The sequence below is a fragment of the Monodelphis domestica genome, chromosome 5 (genome assembly GCF_027887165.1).
Source record: "Monodelphis domestica isolate mMonDom1 chromosome 5, mMonDom1.pri, whole genome shotgun sequence".
Taxonomy (NCBI): Eukaryota; Metazoa; Chordata; class Mammalia; order Didelphimorphia; family Didelphidae; genus Monodelphis; species Monodelphis domestica.
In genome coordinates, this window is record NC_077231.1 from 156,617,260 (window position 1) to 156,633,852 (window position 16,593).

A 16,593-nucleotide genomic window follows, 5' to 3' on the forward strand; every position below is an offset into this window, starting at 1 on the left:
TGAATACTGACTGATCAGCTTCATCAGACTGACAAGGGCATAAAAAAGGTTTAGAATCCCTCATCTACAGGAAGTCAACTAACATTTTGGGTAGGTTCTTTTTGAAGGATTATTATAAGGACATAGATAAGAAAATCACAATATGAACCTGTGTAAATGGAACAATAACCATTTTTAGGAAATCTTGATTAGTCAATCAATAAACATTTTTTAAAAGGCTATCCATTGCCACAGAAGGAACTAATGAAATTTAAATGTAGATTGGAGAATACCATTCTCCACTTTATTACCTCTATGAATTTTTCTGAATGTAAGCATTATGTGTCTTCTTTCACAAAATGACCAACATGAGAATATATATCATATAATAACACATGTGCAACCTATAGGGTAATATCTGCTGATTTGGTGGGGGGAGGGTCTGAAGGGAGGGAGAGAACATGGATTGTGAAATGTCAGATGGATCTGGTTCAGAGAACAGTGCCACTAAATAGATAGCTAACTTGTTAGACAAACCCAGGGGCTGAACTACAAGTCTGTAAAGAGGGCTTGGGTTGGTGGCATGTTATGTGCTTTCCTTTATTGTGTGTCTAGAGGCAGGTTGGTCCATGTTATCATGGAGGTACATGGACTCCATTTGGGCCAATGCTCTTAGAGCTAGTCTGATCTTAGACCTCTGACCTTTCAGCTCTGTCCAATGGACTAAGTCTGGCAGGATGTTTTCAGTCAAAGCCTCAAAGCATTAGAGTACTAAATTGAGGTATCTGGGTTTCAAGTCTCTGGCAAAACATCTCCCAAACCCCTTTCCATTTTCATAGCACCATGACTGATTTGGGACTGCAAATGGGGTGATCACCAGAGCAGAATGGCAGTGGGGTGGGAGGGTGGGGTGAGAATGAAGATTTAACCTAGCAGGGCTTGTAATTCAAGTCACCAATTTTTAAGAGAAACAAATATATGTATATATATATATATATGTTTTTTAATATGAATAATTAAATTTGCAAATTAAAAAATTGTATCAATTGAAAATTATATCAATATATAATCTGGAAAAAATTAAAAATCAGCAAGCATTTATTGAAACTTGGCTCTTCCATATTCCAAATCCTATGTTCTAGAGTAGTGTTGGCAAATGTGTGCAGAGCTGGCATTTGGGGAACTGCTCCATTCCCCCACTTTTCCAAGGGGGAAATCTGATCTGAGAGAGGGACAAAATGCTTTGCTATGGCTCATACATTATTGTGACATTTTTTGGAAAAACTCATGAATATTGTACATGAATGCTTTGAAAATGAATATGCAGTAAAGCCTTGGATGAGGCATTAACCTCATTAATAAGGCAAAGAAGAGGGACATTTTTTACGAGTTCTATTGACTTGTGAGATACAAAAGAGAAGAAAATATATAAATATAAAACAGATCCAAATCTAAACAATAAAGTATGCATTTAATAAAATAAGCTTTAGGAAGTATCTGGATATCTGATAAACATCCAGCCTGAGTTACAATTTGAACTATAAAAATGCTGCATCTCTTACTACAAAGTAATTTGGAAGAACCAGATTTTTATAATCTTATGAATATAAGCTGTTATCAATATGTGGTAGGTGATGGGGCCAATATGCCCAAGATTTTTTATATTTCCTACCAGATGAAATGGTCCAAGTCTAAAATAAAGAAAAATAGACAATGCCAGTAAAGATAATATGATATTTTAGATCATTGATGGTCGATTACAAAAGAAAAAGAAACAAAATTTTTTCACATCATTGAAAGAATTTTGTCCTCTGAATGGATAAATCATGAGCCTCAGAATCCTTAACCATTTAATATCTCCTTAACCTTTAAAAACCTGATTTTCTTCTCTACCCCTCAGCAGGAGATCCCCTAAAGCTAAAAATGTAATTGCATTCCCCATATTCTATGGCTTCATCTTTTTTTTTTCCTTTTTAAACCCTTATCTTCCAACTTAGAGTCAATGCTATGTATTAGTTCTAAGGCAGAATAGTGATAAGGGCTAAGCAAATGGGGGTTAAGTGACTTCCCCAGGATCACACAGCTAGGAAATGCCTGAGGCCATATTTTGAACCTAGGACTTCTAGTGTCTAGGCCTGGCTCTCAATCCACTGAGTTACCCAGCTGCCACTGCATGGCTCATTCTAAGTGTCCATGTTTCTTGCTCTCTCTTCAGTATTGGACACTGTGGATGGCACATTATTTTTCTTGATATTATCTTCCTTTCCTTCTGCATTGTCAGCCTTTTCTTTTCTTTCTGATTACTCTTATACAACTTTAGTAACTTCATCTTCCTCCCATAGGCATTTTACAATGACTTATTATAATCTTTTTACATCTTAGTATTTTCTCCCTTTGCAATTTCATGTGTACCCATTGTTTAAAATATTACCTTAATAACAATGATAAAAAAAACTATATATATAGCTAAAGTGACTGGCCTAAATTCCTCCCTGTCTGCTGATTATCTCCCTTTAGATGTCTTCCAATAAATTCAAACTCAACATTTCTATAGCTAATCATTATTTTTGTCCAAAATCTGCTTCTCCTGACTTCACTATTCTTCCAGTTCCCCATGGCAGACATGTCAGGCCTCTTTGACTCCTTGAGCTCCCTTTTCAGTCAATTACTCCTTTCTATTCTGCCTTGACAATATCACTCACATTTATTTTCATTATCACCACTTTGGTTCATATTCATTTGTAAAATTGGTCTAATGATACTATCAATGCCTTCTTTCTAGGTTTGTTGAAAATAACATAATATAAATATTAAAACTATTTAAATTCAAGTAGCAATTAATGGCCTCATTGAAAGCAATTCCAACCATGTTAGTTCAAACTTTGCTAGACCGGCTTCACCAACATGTAGACATTGAGATTTGCTGAAAAAGTACTAAGGACCAGGAAAACCACAGCAACCTGTTTGACTTGAATAAGTTGTTTAAGGTTTTTATTTCCCTTACTGTTTTTTCTTATATTAAACCTAAATCTGCCTTTCTCACCTTTTAACCCATTGTTATTATTTCTGCTCTTTAAAGCCAAGCAGAACAAGTCAAATTCATCTTCTATATGACAGTCCTTCAATCTACTGAAAAGAACTAATGTGACCTGGGTAAGCCTTCTTTTCTCCAGGCTAAGCTTTCCTAGTTTCTTCAATCACACATCATATGGCATGTTCTCCATTCCTCTTAGAATAGTGTTTGCTCTCTTCAGGCTATGATACCTTTTGGCTGGGGTTTAGCAGTGGTTGACTTATCACCAAAATTATCTGTTTCCTTTCTCTGGATAATTCATTTTGGTTCAGCAAATTCTTTCGAACTTTTCCCCTCAAGTACCTTAAAGAACAATATTCCAACTTTAAACACTGAAAGAACATGTGAAGAATACAAGGAAACTGTGACTTTGTTTCTTTTTTTTTTCTTGTTTTTTTTTGAGGGAGTTATACTACTTAGTAAACAAATGTCTGTTTCTTATTGATTACCACAGAGGGACATCCTAATAATTTGGAAAGAAATTTTCTCTCTGAAGAGCACTTTAATAATGGTCTGATTCAGGAAGATATAGGAGAACTTTCAACTCCCTGGCTCTGAAAATTATGTACTTATTATTGCATTCTATCTTGTTGATAGAATTACATTTTCTTTGCTGTTGATTCATATTGAGATTGAAATCCACTCAGGTCTCCATATCAGTTTCAAATTAATTCCTCTTTATATGTTTTCCACCCTTGGCTTATGAAGATGCTTTTTTTCAACCAAACCAGGAAATTTTACATGTATCCCTCTTATATTTCACATCCATAGGGCCAGTTCTTTGCACTAACTTGTCAAGATCTTCAAACTTGTCCCTTTAGTATATAAAATTCATAATTATACAGTTGAATCACACATGTACTAACTACTCTTCTTTATAGTCTTCTCAATATGAAAGTAAAGTGGTCCTGGAATCTGTTGCTCTGGAGATCAACTCTTTTGTAACTACAGTAAATCTTGAATATCTGAGAGAATATGACACATATTTAATATTCTATGTTAATATTATATACAATATAGTAATAGAGATATAACAAAAGAAATATTACTGTCTTGACTACATGCCAAAACTAATCCTTCACAAAGAAAAGGAGGATCATATTTTATTTTTACTTTTAAAATGGAATTTCTTTAATGTATGGTGATTGTGGCACCCAATTGAATTATTAACATTATAGTAAATAAAAATTTCAAAGGTATTACAGGTGTTAGTATAAGTATTTAATTAATTCTTAAATGACTATTAATGGTTGAGCATAGAGGGCTCTGGGACCATTTAGACTATTGATATACAGATTAGCAAAAGAAAAGTATGGGTATTTCTGTCTTTTATCATCACAAAGTGAAGAATTATTTGAGATAAACATGCTTGTTTTAGTTGCATTGCAACTTATTTTTATTTCTAATATAAAAACTGCTTCCAGCATCCCTGTTCACCAAGGAGGAAAGCAGATGGCTCAAGAAATGGCTTAACATCCTCATTTTGATCAAACTCAAATTTTTGGTGGGTGATGGAGCAGGGAAAACAAGCTAATTAGAAGTGATTAATCACTTGATTATTTCAATGCCCAAATGACAGCTCTGACGGACTGCTACCAAATGTCACTGCAGCAGCAACTATGTTCTTACAGCTTGTAAGCTGAGGTGTACAGTTCCTGAAATAGATCATATTAATCTTCTTCAATAGTCAATGTTCTGTTTTCAGTGTTTGTCCTTGCCCTGAGTATTGTAAAGCACAATGCTGTCATGATATTATAGATGCTATTTTGGTGTGGGTTTGCCTATTCCTTGAATTTTGGAATGATATTACTTAGAAAGGACCACATCACATTGTATGACTAAATGTCTCGAACTCTACTAATTTGCTGTCAGTGATGTTAGGCAATATTAGAGATGATAATGATAAAAATCATATTTCTTTGATTTTCTCAAAAGAATCACTGTTTAAACTAGCAGGATATGGCTCATTTCTAAATCCCATCAAAATAAGAGAAAGTGTCAGACTATAATTTCTGACTAAGACTTCTTGGATTTCTGATATGGGAGCATCCAAAAGAATAGGCAATGACTCAGGAGATGTTGTGAAGGACACAGAATTTTATGGATATTTGTAAGTATATATATATATATATGTATATGTATATGTATATATATATAAGCAGAAAGGAAACTTAGTAGATGAAGTGCTGGGCCCAAAGTCAGGAAGACTCATCTTTCTGAGTTCAGATTTTATCTCCCTTTCTCTGTCTTTCTCTTTCTGTCTCCCTTTCCTTCTTCCTCTCCTTCTCTCTCTCACTTAGTTAAGTTTCTGGCATACCATTAACACTAAATAAATGCCTGAGAAGTGAATGACTGATTGATCATCAGCAAACACTTCTCTATGACCAACATCTTTGAAAGTAATTAGCAAGGCACACCACACTTTCCTGTGGACACAGATAGCACACAATTACATTAAGAATTTAACTTAAGAATAATATATTTTATACCTCTGAAGTCACATTGCCTAAGTGGTCTTAGTTGAATCCCACAACCCTTATTCCAAGAGAACAGGATATCACCAGTGTGAATCTTAAAACTGCTCAAACTCTACCTTAAAACATTTGGTTAAGGGTATTTCCCATTAAAACAATGGAGGTACTTAATCAGGAATGTATTGGGAACTTTACATTACTCCACCAATACTTGGGCATACCTTAGGGGAAAATAAAGTTGTAAAACTCCTTACTGAACAATGAAAAGTACTTAACCTATACTTATAGTAAGGCAAAAGCCCTTAATCTAGGTCTATTTTTAGATCTAATACAAAAGGGTGCTAAGTACCTATGAAGGTCAAATTAATCACTAAAAGGTCAGGCAACTTGCAAGGTTCAACCTTAGCAAAGAGGTGTGAAATACTCAGAAGTTTTAGTCTACCCAGAGAAGGTGATAACAAGATGTGAATTAAGAATGGTCAGTCCTTTGGAAAACATCTACTGTGATTGGTACATGTGAAAATTTGGGGGAAGTGACATAGAAGAAAATTCTCTTTAAAAGGAGGTCAGAGGCCTCTGGATTTAGTTCAGCTTAGGAAGTTGAATTGGAGTCTCGCTGTGGCTGAACTTAGTTGAGCTCAGGAGCTGAACTGGAGGGTCTCTCTGAACACTAGAGTTTTGCTTGGAGAAGATCTTGTGGTGAGTGATTAAAGATTACCTTAGTTTTCTCTCTTAAGGAGAAAGGCCTAGACCTTTGTTCTAGGCCCTATTTCCTCTTTCTCTCTCTCCCTTTCCTTAATTACTTCATTTATATTAATTAAACTCTCCATTAAATCCAGTGGACTTGGGTATTTCATATTTGGGAATTTTTCCCATGGCGACCACTTGTTTTTGATATAAAATCAAGATGCTAAAGTTTTGGAAATTCAAAGTCTTGAAACCATATTTTCACCGTCACAGTTTATGGCAACCACTCTTTTGTCTGTAACACCAGTCTTGACCTACCTTGTAAGTACCAACACTTTTATCTGCAGCCTTCTGGTAGTTCTGGAGTAGAAGGGAATCTGATGCAATACTTTCTTCAGAGCTATTAATTACAGTTGATGCTTGTTTCCCACCTTCCTCAGCTGTCTGCTTCCTTAATGTTACAACAAAGAATACCAGGAAAAATAAAAGATCACAATAACTTTTCATTTGTTTTTCTTCATTATAATTTAATCACACTTTTAAATTCAATTCTCAGTGATAGACCCTGACTCTAAAATTCACATCACTTTTTAGAAAAGAAATATGGAATTAGGTCAAAATTAAGATTCAGGTGACCTGTGTTAGAATTCTGGCTCTGGTTTTACTTTTATGGTTTTAGATTATTCTCTAGTTCTTAATTAACTCTACATGAAAAAAGAAAATTGGGTTGAAATATCTCTAAGATGAATTTTTATTCAATTCTATGTCAGAGGGTTCAGATTTTTTCAACCTTCTTTTTATATGAAAAACATAATAAACATCTGTGTTACCCTGTGGGACCTTTCTTACCTTAACAAAAGCCTTGCATTTTAAAATTTCCTTTTCACCTACATCTCAAGCTCTAATGTATATATTCTAGCCAAATATCCTATTGTATGCCAAGAAAGCCATGTGCTTGAATGACAAATCATGTAATTAGCTCAGAGGCAGTATTATTTCAAGAAATGACATGAAATTTTTATGTAACAGATTAAGTAGTTTTGTTATAGGATTCTTTACTATTGTAATAAAGCTCTATCACCTTTAAAATTGCTGAGTATGCTTCTTAACATATATTTATAATATACACAAACATACGTAAAGACCCCTAACATGATTATTAGATCATTTTGTTCTGATGAATAAGATTCAAATCTATAAACCTGTGTGGCTGAAAGGCATCTTATGCTAGATCAGAATAAGACAAAACTAAAAAACTTCTGATTTTCCACATCTAACCTATTCATACAATAGCCTGCCTTTTCTCTGACCCCTCACCCTGCCTGGTACACCTAATATTGTGAACCTTTTATGGTTAGAATCACCCAAGTTAGAAACTTTCAGCTTCCTAATTGTTCCCTCCTTGTCTTTGATATCAAAGATGTGAAATCAATCAGAAACACATGAGCAATATCCCACCATTTCCCAGAAAACATCTTTTGTAAGCAATGGCCCAAGTGTCTCCTCTGATACTAGATAGCCATTTAATTGATTCACAAACATTCATTAAGCTTTTACTATGTACCAAGGAATATGCTGAGCCCTAGAAATGCAAAGACAAAAATGAAACATTCTCTGCTCTGAAAGACTTTACATTCTAATAAGGGAAACAAGATCTGTATATACATAACTATTGTGTGTATATACAGTAGGGTACCTGTATTTGTGGGGGATATATTCCAAGACTTACTATGGCTGTCTGAAACCACAGATATAAACAAACACCTGCTCTTTACCCATGGGTAACCGAATCAGGGAATTGCCAAATCTACAGCAGCACAACTGCATTACCAGCAACAGCACTCTTGTGCTTTGGGGCCATTACTATAGTAAATAAGGGTTTTCTTAAAGAAAAGCACTGTGATAATGCTACAATGAATGGGATCAGCAAGGACACTAAAAGATAGATAAGAACAGTTTCACATGTATGGGGGTAAAAGGAAATGAGTCATATATTGGACTGGCAGACTGTACCATGCTATAGCCTGTACTCACTTGGTTTGAAATTTATAAATCATTTATTTATTTTTTGATTTTCCAAATTTTCTAATACCCCCCAGTGGTTAAATGCAGGTAACTGAATCAGCAGATACCAAATCAGTGGATACAGTGACACAACTACACACACACACACACACACACACACACACACATACACATGTGTGTATGTAGAAGAAATATGCAAAGTGGAGAGACAATAACTAGATGAGAAGGTGCTGGTAGCTTGAGAGACCAAGAAATGCCTCCTAAAAGGGATGGTTCTTAACATTGTTGTTTAAAATATTTTATTTTTCTCCAGTTATATGTAAAAACAACTTAAATATATATTATTAAAGTTTTGAGTCCAATTTTCTTTTTTCTTCCCTCTCTCTTTGCCATCCTGCAATATTGCTATTACTATGTACAATGTTATCCCGGTTCTGTTGAGCTAAGTCTTGAAAGAAATTGTGAATGACATGAAATGGAAATGAGAAGAGAGAATATTCCAGGCATTGGACATCGCCAATGCAGAGACATAGATATGGAAAATGGAATATTGTGTGTAAAGAAGAGTAAGTAGGCTATATTACTCTATATTTAATGTATAAAGTTCATAATGTGAAAATGACTATAGAAGTAGGAGGGGACCACTTTGTGGGAGCTTTAAATGCCAAATAGAATCATTTACATTTCACACTAGAGATACAAACAAACAAACAAACAAACAAAACCACTGGAATTTTAGGGAAGGAAAGGGTGTAGGGATTAATTATAATTTTCTTTGAGGAAAATCACTTCAAAGAATATATAAAAATATATATAAATAAATAAGTATATATATACATATATAGATAGATAGATAGATATGATAGGAACACTAATTAAGAAGCAAATGCAGGCAAAAGTTGATGTATTGAATGTGGTAGTCATATCACTGGAGAGAAGGGACAATACGTGTTAAGTGTCATGGAAATAGGGAATATTATTTAGAGTTTGGTGTGAATGAGAGTGAGGGTTCAAGGATGATATGTGGTTGCAAGCCTAGGTGACTGAATTGCTAAGTGGTATTTTTAGCAGCAAATGAGGAATTGAAAACAATGCAGAAAAGCACAAACTTTGTCAGGTATAAGCATGAAAGAGAGTCAAATAATATATTTGTATATAAATATACAAACATTATATTTAAGATCTCATACAAACAACTACGTATTAGACATTTCCAACCATATATACTCACCTCAATCTCACCATGTCTAAAGCAGAACATATTATCTTTAATCTCAAACCCATATATTTCAGACTTCCCTGTTTTAGTTAAAGACACCATCATTCTTCTAGTCACCCAGGTTTGCATCCTTAGAATTATACTACATAGATTACTTTTCCACATTCTTCATGTCATATGAAATAAGTTGTAAAGCTTGTTTTTCAATCTTGCTAATATCTCTTCCCTTAATCCCTTTATCTCTACTTGTATAATTAAACCTTAAGATAGGCCCTCAACACTTTTCACAGGGACCACTGCAGAAGTTTCCTAATGGACTTCCCTTATGTATTGCTCCGTGTTCAATACATCATGATCAAATTGTACTTATAACATGAATGCAAGGCTGTTCCAACTTTAAATAATGCTAGACTATATCATATTAATTATAAACCTTGCTTATATCAATAAATTCAGAGGAACTTTGGACCAAATTTGTATTATAATTTGTATTATAAATATAATACCTATTTGTATTAAAATGTTAAAAAATAATAAAAATTGACCTTTCTATGCCACTGACTAAATTTTATTTTTAAAGAATATCGGTATTTGGCATTGAAATGCCTTTTATATGTATATTAACAATGGATAGGTTTGATCATCTTGGAACTCCTAAAAACAAATATAAATACCAAATATGCACAAAACAAAATAGGAAAGGAAATAATGAAATCATAATGAAATCCCAATTTTAGAGGAATTTCATAATTGGTAACTTCTTTTCCAAATATGATTTATGTTCCATTCTTCCCTTTCTTTCTCTAAAAACTACATGTTCTGTCAAATTAATATAAATCAACAGTCTAAGGATTTTTCCTTTTGACTCATGGTTTCCTTGGAAAGAAAGAATTAAATGATTTATTTTTTTTGGAGGGGTAGAAACCTCTCTCTTTGTACTTTCTATAAACTTCAGTTTCCTATTCATTAGAATATGACATTTTTGCATGCAGGGATAATTTCTTTGACTCTCAGGACAGTGTCTAGAACATGCTATATGTTTAATAAATGCTATGAGACTGCAGTGTCTCCTATTGACCAATAAAAGCTCTTCTTCAAAGCACCAGAGTCAATGGAGCAGGTAAACAAGAGAAATGGAATTGTCATTTACACAGCAATTACACAGCACTATGTGCCAAGCACTTTACAAACATCATTCCATTTAATCTTCAAAACAACCCTGTGATGGCAATACTTCTATTACCTATAGTTTACAGGTTAGAAAATAGAGAGTAAACATCTGTGGCCAATTTTTAATTCAGGTCTACCTAAATCCAGGCACAGAATTCTATCCAATGGTTCACCTAAATGATCCTAATAAACAAACTGCACAACATGAAAACAACTTCTTTTTTTTTAAATTTATATCTGGCTTTTTGGTAAAAAATCTTGTTTCCATATGTTTTATAGTTTACATGACTGAAGTGACTTCTCTATCAATGTTAATGTAATTAATTTTTAGCATGTTTTTATCACTACATGTAATATTTTTGTGCCAAATCAGTCTGGTGCTTTGAAGAAGAGCTTTTATTGGTCAGTAGGAGACACTGCACTAAGAATGATGAGAACCAGTAATCAAGTAGCTCTGAAGCTACTGATCCATCTCACTATGTATTCAAGAAAGATTATCCCTTGCATCTGGGAATAGAATTGAAGATGAACATACCCTTAGGAGCTGAGATGTTTAATCTACCCAGGAGAAATGATTAACTCATGAAGGAGAAGATTGAGAACACCACAAGAAAACCAAGACCATGATAATACAGTAAGCATCCATGGCTTACTTGGGCTATATATTTTTCTTATGTTTATTATCTTAATGAGTTTATTCTCAGAATGCTCATCCTTCTGATTGATCCTTTGTGTGGCTGGATAGTGTATCTTAGGTTTATTGGAGTGTTATTTCACAACTTCATTCTTGCAATGACATATTAGTAAGTGTTCACTTTCACAGAACTAGTAAGAGTCTGACACAGGATTTGAAATGCCATCTTATGTGATTCCAGTCTCTGTATGCTTTTCCCTACACTGTCTTACCTCTTGAAGAAGATATTATTTATCAGTTTTCCCCTATAGTAAATGATACTAAAGCCTGTTGTTCCTGAGGACATATTTGTTTTTTTATTATACTCATAGTCTTCCAGAAAATATGGGTTTCATAAGAATGACACCCTGAAAATACTTAATTATGTTACAAAGATTCATTTCTTTATATAATTTAGCAGTCATAATAAGTAGCATTTATGTAGATAACATTTGTATAATGCTTATTATATGCCAGGGACTGTGCTTGGAACTTTATACTTACTATTGTCCACTAAGTGGCTAACAAACATTGATTGTGTGTGTTTATATTTACATCTGTTTATACATAAAGATGTGTATACACATACATACATACAGAGAAATGTACAAACATATAGCTAAACACTGATTTTTTCACAGTAACCACTAAAAGAAAGTGAAATAGCAGTAGCATATCTGAAAAAATTACAAACCGAAGGATAAGAATATTTCTTTCAATTAAAAAAAATGAGACTTTGGGGCTTTGTATGTACTGACATATATCATCATGTATATAGCTGAATTCATTTGCACAAGATTAAAAATGCACGAGATGCATTTTTTAGCAGTAATTCAAAAAGATGTTAAGTGTCTAATCAAGGAGTTGAAAACACAGCAATCGAATTAAGGATTCCAACTGTGCTCTTAATTTATAATCTGATTTTGAATAAATCATGCATCTTTCTATAACTCGGTTTCTTCAGCTTTAAAAAGGTCATATTAATTTCATCAATTGCACTGTAAATCAAATTCAGCAAGACCCAGTTTAAAAAAAATATACTTTTATAGTTCAATGGCAAAGCTGAAATATAGCAATAAAGATATGAATAGGGAACAGCTAAATGATTTAGTGGATCGGGAACCAGATTTAAAGAGGGGAGGTCCGAGGTTCAAATCTGGCTTCAGACATTTCCTAGCTGTGAGACCCAGAGAAAGTTACTAACTCTTATTTCCTAAACTTCACCGCCCTTCTGCCTTGGGACCAATGCAAACTATTGTTTCTAAGATGGAATGTAAGGATTTATAGCCATTAATAATAATATTCTGTGAGTGACAGACAGCATAAGGCAACAACTTTACTCCCAAGAGCTCAAAGTGCTTTCATATATATTTAAATAGGTAGAGGAAAAAAAAAAAAGAAAAGGCCAACAAGTATGAGTGAACTTTGGATATCCTTTAGTCATGAGAAATAGCATCGTCTTTACCCTGACCCCAAGTAAAGAATGCTTTGAGGGGACAGCTGGGTGACTCAGTGGATTGAGAGCCAGGTCTAGTGATGGAAGATCCTAGGTTCAAATCTGGCCTCAGACACTTTCCAGCTGTGTGACCCTGGGCAAGTCACTTGACCCCCATTGCCTAGCCCTTACTACTCTTCTGCCTTAGAGCCAATACACAGTATTGATTCCAAGTCAGAAGGTAAGGGTTTAAAAAAAAGAATGCTTTGAGTCTTTAAGGGAGGTTCCCAAGTTCTTGGAATACATAATTTTTTGAGTCACAATAGTAAACAGATTTCCGTTATACTTATGACCACTGTTGATTACAGTGATACTCATTTCAACATAGGTAACCAACATCATTTCTAAGAGCATATAAAAATAATAATCAAAGTTATTTGTATGGTGCTTTAAGGTTTGCAAAGTGCTTTACATCAGTTATATCATTTATTACTTAAATCTACCCTGATATTATAATGCTCATTTTAACATTTGAAGAAAGTGATATTTAAAAGAGGTGAAATGATTTAACTCATATCATACAGCTGGTAAGACTCTGAAGCAAGATGTGAACTTCCATTTTCATATCTCAAATCCCAGTGTAGTATCCATTACACCATCTAGTTGCCTCTAACTTTATAATCTTCCCACATTGGGAGCTTCATCTCTTTTTAGGAGTCTTTTGAGAGTTGGTTAACAGAGCTACCATCATTGAAGCTACTATCAATCATGAGAAAAAGGCAGTAGGAAGTGAACTTAGTAGGCAACTGAATACCCAGACTGGAATACGTTAGAATGATAATCCCACTTTTTCTCTGTAGGTTCTGATGCTACAATTCTGACCTGTACAATTCCTAATTATCTTGTGTAGCTTGTTTATGTAATTTTTCTCCATTAGATTGTGTTTTCCTTTCCTTTTTTCCTTTCTTCATATCTCCATTGCTTATCACGTTGCCTAATCAATAGTAGGTGTCTAATAAATATTTATTAACTTACTGACTGTAACATTTTTTTTCAGGTACTATTCCCTTGGTATTGGCCCTCCCAATTAATTATCTTCACTGTTTGCCTTTTTTGACCCAAACTCTGATCTTATGATTTTCATCTTTGGTTTAATCCTCTGCTCAATCTACTGGAATATATTCCAATTATTGGTATAAAACATTCCATTGGTCTGAATGAACAGAATAAGTCTAATAACCTTTGAAAACTTACATAGGACATTGAACAAATTAAATTATTCTAAATGGAGAAACTGCTATGGAGGTGATTTAAAAATTCATTAAATATTTTCCAATTACATACATTTTAAATGAAAATTATAAAAAAATAAAATCCATTTAAAACAACTGAGCTACTACCCCATATGTATCAGGTTGACTAATATAACAGAAAGGAAGCATTATAAATATTGGAGGGATGTGAGAAAATTTGGATCCTAACCCTCTGTTGATATAGTTGTGAACTGATCCAACCCATTCTGGAGAACAATTTGGAACTACTCCCAAAGGGCTATAAAATCATGTACCCTTTGATCCAGCATTATTATTACTAGACCTGTATCTCAGAAAGGTCAAATATAGGAGGAAAGGACCTTATTGTAATATATATATATATATAATATATGTATGTATGTGTTATACACACATACACATGTATGTATCAGTTCTTTTTGTGGTGGCCAAGAATTAGAAACTCAAAGGAAGTCTATCAGTTGGGAAATGGCTAAACAAGTTGTGGTATATGATTTAATGGAATACTATTGTGCCATAGAAATGATGAAAAGGATGTTTTCAAAAAAAGCTGAAAAGACTTATATGAAGTGATTCCAAATGAAGTGAGTAGAAGCAGGATAAACTTGTATCTGGTATCAGCAATATTGTTTGATGATCAACTGTGTATAACTCAGGAGTACAATTATCTAAGAGAATTCCAAAGAACTCATGATTAAAAAAATGCCATCCACCTTCAGAGAAAGAACTGATGGATTCTGAATGCAGATCAAAGCAAACTATTTTTCATGTTATTTTTTTCATGTTTTGTTATTATTGCTGTTGTCTTAGTCTGTGTTGTTTTTCACAATTCATATTAAATTGCTTTCTGCTTCAGAAAGGAAGGTGTAAGGGAGACAACTTGGTAGTCATTTTAAAAAAATCAATGTTAAATTTGTTTTTACATACATTTGGGGAAAATAAAATATTATAAGTCAAAAAATGAAAAAAATTTGAGTTCCAAATTCTCTATTCCTCTCTCCCACCCATTACTCTTTTTTGACAATACAACAATTTGCTATGGATTTTAGTGAGAAGTCATGCAAAATATGTTTCCATATTAGCTGTATTACCAAAAAATCCTCAAATGAAACAAAACAATAAAAATAAAGTGAAAAAAGTATGCTTGAATCTGCATTGAAAATTCACCAGTTCTTTCTCTGGAAGTAGATAACATTCGTCATTCTTAGAGCTTCGGAATTATCTTGGATTACTGACACTTGGTCATCATTACAATATTGCTGTTGCTATGTACAATATTCTTTTCATTCTGCTTACTTCACATTGCATCAATTCATAGAAGTTTTCCCAGGTTTTTCTGAAGGCATGTTGATCATTATTTTTCATAACAAAACAGTATTCCATCACCACCACATATCACAACTTGTTTGGCCATACTCTAATTAATGGGCATTCCCTCAGTTTCTGATTCTTTGCTAATTAAAAATGAGCTGCTATAAATATTTTTGTACAAAAAGTTCCTCTATGCGTTTAAAAATCTTTCTGTTTGATATAGAGCTAGTAGTGTTTGTTTGTTTGTTTTAGTTAAAGACTATATATAATTTTATAGCCCTTTGGGCATGCCTCTTCAGAATGGTTGAACTAGTTTAAAACTGCCAGCAGTGACTTTTAAGTGATTTTTCCCAAGATTAGTTGAACCAAAGTGTTTGGTTCAACTAATTTGGTTGAGGTCTTTTAGTTTGAGGTCATGTAAATATTCAACAGAAAGACTAGTTAATAATAATAGCTGGAATTTACCTAACATTTAGTATTGCCAGATGCTGTGCTAAGTGTTTTACAATTATTTTTATCTTCAAAATAAGCCTGGGAGGGAAGTGTTACCTTTTCATTGGTAAGTAAACTGAAACAAATAAGGTTAAGTGACTTGCCCACACATAGTTTGTACATGTTGGAGGGCCAAAGTTGAACTCATTTCTTACTAAAACCAAGACCAATTTTCTTTCCACTATACCATTTTGCTGCAAAATTAATATAACATGAAAAAAAGAGAATCTCTCAAAGTTAGGATGAGATAATTTAATTTTTCTAACACTTAGACTTCCATGTAGAATATTCGACAAAATTTGGAGTGAATTTTAAATGAACAAATAAATGAAAATCTACTTCTCTTTCCAGTCTTTTCACATAATTCCACTTCATATATTTTGTGTTTTAACCAAGGCAAATTGTTTTTTTATTGTATGAATTTGACACTATGTAACCATTTCCAACTTCTATGGATTTGCAGTTTTCCCTCCTGCATAGATTATATTCCTGTCTCAAAGTCTTCTCTCTGATACCTTTTGGCCTTCTTTCAACACTCATGCCAGATTCCATATACTCCATAAAACATTTCCTGACTCTTCCTTGTCACAAAGGTAATAGTACTCTTGACTTTCTCATATTACCTTGAAGTTACTTATTCCTATATATCTTGCAAAACCACAATAGAATTATGCTCCTTGAAAGTGGAGACTATTTCTCTTTTGTTCCAATATCATCTATCCCAATGTTTTGTACATGCTAACTGATTAAATATTATTGATTG